The sequence below is a fragment of the Triticum dicoccoides genome, chromosome 1B (genome assembly GCF_002162155.2).
Source record: "Triticum dicoccoides isolate Atlit2015 ecotype Zavitan chromosome 1B, WEW_v2.0, whole genome shotgun sequence".
Lineage (NCBI taxonomy): Eukaryota > Viridiplantae > Streptophyta > Magnoliopsida > Poales > Poaceae > Triticum > Triticum dicoccoides.
In genome coordinates this window covers 57380580-57387547 of record NC_041381.1, presented here as the reverse complement: position 1 = coordinate 57387547, position 6968 = coordinate 57380580, and positions in this window count along the sequence as shown.

Sequence of the window (6968 nt, the reverse complement as noted above, 5' to 3'; positions counted from 1 at the left end):
AAAAGAGGCCTTTGGTCCCGGTTGGTGGCACCAACCGGGACTAAACGGGGCATTGGTCCCGGTTCGTGCCACGAACCGGGACCAATGCGCTCTCTATATATACAGCACTTAGCAGCTTCGACCAAATCCCCCACTTCTCCCCCGACGCCCCCTGCTCCTCCTCGTCGCCGTCGCCGCTGCCACCGATGCCGTCAGGCTGCTCACCTTCGCCGTCGCCGCTGCCCCCTGTGAGCACATGCTCCCGCGCCCCTCCCATCCCGCGCCGCCCCTGCCCTGCGCGGCCGCCGCGTGCTGCTGCCCCTGCCCTGCGCTGGCACCGCGCGCCGCCCCTGCCCTGCATTTTCATAGCATTTTTTGTATTGTTTTTGTGTATATGTGTTTGTATGTGTATATATCTGTACATGTTCATAGTATTTTTTTCATAAGTGTATTTTTTTTGTTCATTGCATTTTTTCATATATATAATTTATATATGTATGTGGTAGCTACATGATGAATGGATGTGGCTATCTATGTATGAATATAATGTTCACAGCATTTTTTATATATGTTTTTTAATATATGTATTAATTTTTTATTTAGGTTGTTAGTAGATATCGACTTTAGGTTAGTGCATTTTATGTTAGTGTAGAGGAAAAAGTAAAATAAGGAAAAGGAAGAAAAGAAGAAGGAAGAAGGAAGAAGAACAAGAAAAAGAAGGAGAGGAAAAAGGAAAATAAGAAGAGGAAGAAAGGAGAAGAAGAGGAGAGGAAGAAGAGGATAAATAAATAAGAAGAGGAAAAAAGAAGAAAAAGAAGAGGAGAAGAAAAAAGGAATAGAGGAGAAGAAGAAAAAATAGAATATTTTCTATTTTTTCTTCTTCTCCTCTATTGCTTTCTTCATCTCCTCTTTTTTTTTCTTTTTTTTCTTCTATCTTCTCCTCTGTCGTCGTCGATATACCCCTCCTGTTGGGGATATTACCACTAGGCGTAAACCGGCCTACTTGGGCCGGATTAACTTCATTAGTGGTATAAGCAGATGAATGCCCAAGGCCTATAGTCGGTTCAGAATCTGTAGCCGTAAACCGACCTGATGTATAACTTGTACTGTAAGTTAGGAATAGAGAGATACCAACCGGGATACGAGTATGAACCAGTTGGGATTCTATGGACCGACGGGCGTCACCCATGTATATAAGGGGACGGCCCGGCGGCGGTTCAAGAGAGACAACCACAACTCGAGCCTAGGCGAAGCTTGTTTGCTCCCTAGCCATCGAGATCATATCAATTCCATCACAACTAGACGTAGGCTTTTACCTTCATCGAAGGGGCTGAACTAGAATAAAACCCTCGTGTCTTTGTGTCCGCTTTAACCCCTTCAAGTAAACCCGTGGCGATGGCTCCACGACTAAGTCCTTTCACTAGGACATCTGCCGTGACAAATCCACGACAGTTGGTGCCCACCGTGGGGCTATCGCACGATGGTTTGACGATCTTGGAGGGCAAGCTCAAGGGACTCGAAGGCTATGTGGTGGGCCGGATGACCAAGAGTCGTCGGGGCAGGATCTACATCGACGACGCAGGATGGGGTCCCGAGGCCGATTCGATCGAGTACGGGTACCGGGTCCCCTTTGGTGGCATACACGTTTTCATTGGCAAAATAGGTGAGCCTGGGCCTGAGCCGGACATCTGCACCAACCTCATCGAGATGGCTCAGCGTGCGAGATCTACCTGGGCTAAACCGGCCGTGAAGCGTGTCTTCGTTGGAGTCGTCCACGAAGGAGAGCGTGAGGACGAATCAGAACACGGTAGCGAGACCGTCGTCTATTCCGATGACGAGTCCTCGACCGGAGAGACCGAATCGCTGTACCGGTTGCAAGACGACCAGATTAGGGGCTGTTCCGATGGCGACAGTATTGCGGACCCCCCGGGCCAGGTCAACCGGGTTGGAATATTCATGGCCGGCACACAGGCGGCGAATCACTCTTCGACCGCCGTAGCAATGCTCTCCGGATCAGCAGCGGCAGCAGCAGCAGGGTCAGGAGGCCTTATGCGCCCACCGGTTCAAGTTCTATCTGAGCTATTTGATGCACTAGCCGCGCTTATGGCAGAGGACAATCCGGCAGATCAGGAGGCCCATAATGCAGAAATTGCGAAGGTGAGAGAGCAGATCGTGCAAGCCAAAGCGGATCTGGCAGCAGAAAAAGACCGGATGGCTGCAGAGCGGGCCGCTTTGGACGCCCAGGCCTATAAACTCATGCTTGACCAGAACGCATCACAGGAGGTTTTGAAGCGGAAGCACAGATCACGCCTGCCGTTAGGGTTTGACCCCCGAAATCTCTTTCACACTCCAGGAGCTGGACCCAGTAATCCGCCGCAGTACCCGGAGACAAACCGGATTGAGGCACCAGGACCAGGGGCGACGGTCCAACCTCGCCTGATGGAACCTCCTCACCAAAACATTGTGGTTCCTCCGTCGGTCCAGACGCCCCCGGGTCATTATTCGAATCCTATGGACAACCTTGTTGCGGCCGCTGCACGGTTAGAGGCCATCCCAGTCGAAGGGGATTCTCCGCAAGCGATAGAGACGCGCCAGGTTAAGGAGCTTCTCCGGACTGCACTGATTCAGCAGGAAGCATATTCATACAGCCGTGATCGGATCCACTCTACACCCCGTCCAAGCCGGAGTTATAGCAGGCGCTTGAATGAACCCGCGTATCGAGCAATGCGCGAGGCCATGAAGCAGCCCGTGGCGATAGCCCGGCAGGCGGTGTCCGCGATGCGCAGGATGTGGTGGACCGGGCCCGAGCACAAAGGGAGGCCGAGTTAGCAGCCCAGGATAATGCGGGTCAACTTACGCCGGTTTGTTCTACCACCTTCGCCGGACTAGGAGTCACATCCGCTTTGGGAGTGCCTTGCTTGATCCCTGCTTTACGTAATGTGCGCCTGCCCAAAGATTTCAAGGGTCCACGCAAGGTGCCGAATTACACCGCTGATTTACCCCCTGAAGCATGGGTAGAGAGTTATGAGATGGCCATGGAAATGCTGGACGTGGATGAGGCCGCATGTGCAAAATACTTCACCATGATGCTTGAGGGCACGGCTCGTACTTGGTTAAAGAGCCTACCACCCAATTCTATCAGCTCATGGGCCCAGTTGCGGGCCCGGTTTATACAGAATTTTAAGGATACATGTAAGCAGCCCAAGTCCATTGTAGACCTGGCGGCTTGTGTCCAGGAGGAAGGAGAATCAACGACCCGTTGGGTGCACCGTTCAGAAATTTTGCACTCGTCTGACAGGATTAATGCTGACTCTGCGATCTTAACTCTGGAAGGCAACTGCCGGTTTGAGCCTCTAAAATTGAAGTTGGGACGCATGAAGCGGTTCTGTAATGACATGGGAACCCTCATGGCCGCTTTAGTGAAGTATGCCGATTCGGATAGTACCAAGGATCCCGAGCCTAATGATGATGAAGCAGGGAAGGGAAAGAAGAATAGCAACTCCAAACAGCAGCAGTACAAACTAGCGGGTCATGGAAACGGAGGCAAGCGCAAGGCGGATGGCAGCATGGACTTTGTGGCCAACACTAATGCACAGGACAGGGGGCAGCGGCGCAGAGGTAAAGCGGCAAATCGTAATGGGGCTCCCAATCCTAACGCAAGCCGTTTGAACTATTTGTTGAATCAGCCTTGCCCGGAGCACGGGACGAAGGAGGGGCCGGCTAACCATCTTTGGAAAGATTGTTATATCATGCAGGAGTTCAAAAACTCTAATGCTTTCCGGTATGATCACGGATCAGGTGGCGGTTCAGGATCCGGTTTCCACGGGCCGGATCACGATGGAGCTTCCGGTTCAGGTCGCAATCAGGGCAGTCACAATCACCAGAATAACCAGAACAGCCAGCAGCAGCAGCAGCAGTCGGGTTATCAGAGCTAGCCAAAACAGTTGAACAATGGGCAGTATCACGTTTTCACAACTAGTTTGGATAAACGAAACCGAAAACTCCACAGGCGAGCGGTGAATTCTGTTGAACCGGCCTTACCACGTTACTTGCGCTAGTCGGAGCAGCCTATCGTATGGAGCAGAGAGGATCACCCGCCCGGGTTGATAATCCGGGCCAGCTAGCATTAGTGGTAGACCCTCAGGTGGGGGGTTATAAATTCACCAAGGTACTCATGGATGGAGGAAGCAGTATTAACATATTGTACTATGAGACATTCCGCCGCATGGGTTTAACAGACAAAGATCTCAGACCATCGAATACGGTGTTCCATGGTGTGGTGCCTGGCAAATCTGCATATCCTGTTGGTAAGATAGCCCTGGATGTGGCCTTTGGGGACGAGCACCACTCCCGGTCGGAAAAACTAACATTTGAAGTGGTGAAGATCCGGAGCCCGTATCACGCCTTGTTTGGTCGGCCGGCTTACGCCAAGTTCATGGCGCGGCCTTGTTATATCTACTTGCAGCTCAAGATACCGGGTTACAAGGGGACCATAACGGTTCATGGGAGCCGTAGGGTCGCTTTGGGATGTGAGGAAGGTGATGCGGCTTATGCAGAGTCAGTCTGTGCCACGGAGGAGTTGAAGTATTATAAGGACAATGTTGATCCAGCGGATATGACCCCTTTAAAGAAGCCAACTACAGAGCATGATTCAGATCTGAAGTTCAAATCGGCAGCTGAGACCAAGCTTGTTGACTTCGTGCCCGGCGATTCGTCCAAGCAGTTCACTATCAGTGCCAACCTGGATCCCAAATAGGAAAGCGCGCTCATCGAGTTCATCCGTGAGAATCGGGACATTTTTGCATGGAAGCCGTCTGGCATGCCAGGTGTACCGAGGGAACTCGCTGAGCACACTCTTAATGTGGATCCTAAGTATAAACCGGTGAAACAGTTCCTCCGCCAGTTTAACGAAGAAAGACGCAAAGCCATTGGAGAGGAAGTGGCCAGGATTTTAGCAGCTGGTTTTATTATTGACGTGTTCCATCCAGAGTGGCTTGCTAATCCGATGCTGGTTCTTAAGAAAAACGGCACTTGGCGTATGTGTGTGGATTACACAGATCTTAACAAAGCCTGTCCGGCAGATCCTTTTGCCCTCCCCCGTATTGACCAGATCATTGATGCCACGGCGGGTTGTGAGCGTTTGAGTTTTTTGGATGCATACTCTGGATATCATCAGATCAAGATGGCGGTTAAGGACCAGGAGAAAACATCATTTATTACTCCCTTTGGAGCCTTCTGCTATGTATCTATGCCCTTCGGGCTCAAGAGTGCCCAAGCCACCTATCAACGGTGTATACAGAATTGCCTGCATAAACAGATCGGCCGCAATGTGCATGCCTATGTGGATGATATTGTAGTGAAGTCAAGACAGAAGGAGACGCTGGTGGATGATTTGAAGGAGACCTTTGACAACTTGCGAGTTTACAAGATGATGCTTAATCCGGCCAAGTGTGTCTTTGGTGTTCCGGCAGGCAAGTTACTGGGTTTCCTGGTGTCTAACAGAGGAATCGAGGCTAACCCGGAGAAGATTACGACTATTACATCTCTAGCTAAACTAAAATGTATCAACGATGTTCAGCGTTTGGCGGGCCGGATCGCTGCACTAAGCCGGTTTATCAGCCGCCTCGGAGAGAAGGCCATTCCTTTGTACCAAATGCTGAGGAAGACAGACCATTTCATTTGGAGTCCGGCTGCTGATGAAGCATTTGAGGACCTGAAGCGGCAGTTAGCCAATCCGCCTGTTCTTGCAGCTCCGGTCGACAAGGAGCCACTATTATTATACGTAGCGGCCAATGCTCGGGCAGTTAGCGTGGCTATTGTGGTGGAACGCAAAGAGGCAGGCAAGGAATATCCGGTTCAGCGGCCGGTTTATTATATCAGCGAGGTGCTTATTGAATCCAAGCAAAGGTATCCGCATTGGCAGAAGCTGGTCTATGGTTATTTTATGGCCAGTCGGAAGTTGAAGCAGTATTTTCAAGGGCACCCCATCACAGTGGTCAGTTCAGCTCCCTTGGGTGATATTATACAGAACCGGGAGGCGACTGGCCGGATTGCCAAGTGGGCTATAGAGCTTGGGCCACACGGACTAAAGTACGTGCCTCGGACGGCAGTGAAGTCTCAAGCACTTGTTGATTTCATCAATGACTGGACGGAGTTACAAGCACCAGAGGAGAAGCCGGATCACACATATTGGACTATTCATTTTGACAGATCCAGGCAATTGGAAGGCTCGGGGGCTGGAGTCGTATTAACTTCCCCACGAGGTGATAAGTTTTGTTATGTTCTCCGCTTAATGTTCCCTTGTACTAATAATGCAGCTGAGTACGAAGCCTTGCTCCATGGTCTCCGGATGGCTAAAGAGATGAATTTAAGCCGGGTTAAGTGCTTTGGTGACTCGGACCTAGTGGCTCAACAGGTGTCTGGCACTTGGGATTTTAAGGACCCGCTCATGGCTGCATATCGTCGGGAAGTGGATAATATTGCAGGTTGTTTCAAGGGTTATCAAGTGGATTATGTGGACCGTCGGAAGAATGAAGCGGCGGATGCTTTAAGCCGGTTGGGCTCTCAGCGTAAACCGGTCCCGCCTAACGTCTTTTTGGACGTGTTGCACAACCCGTCAGTCAAGCTCCCACGTGAGGTGGATTTGGCTATCCCTGATCCGGAGGCTCAATTGGTGGCAGCCCTGCATGTTATTCCGGATTGGACAGTTCCTTATCTTGCGTACATGAACCGGGGGTAGTTACCAGAGGATGAGATTCTGGCCAGGCAGATAGTCCGGCGATCCAAGTCTATGACGATTGTCAATGGTGAATTACATCATTGCAGTGTATCAGGGGCGTTTCAACGTTGTGTTTCTCGTGAGGAAGGCTGTGAATTCTTAAGAGAAATCCATGAAGGGGATTGTGGACACCACGCCGGTTCAAAGTCTCTGGTGGCAAAGGCGTTTCGTCACGGGTTCTACTGGTTGACAGCGCATGCTGACGCGGAGG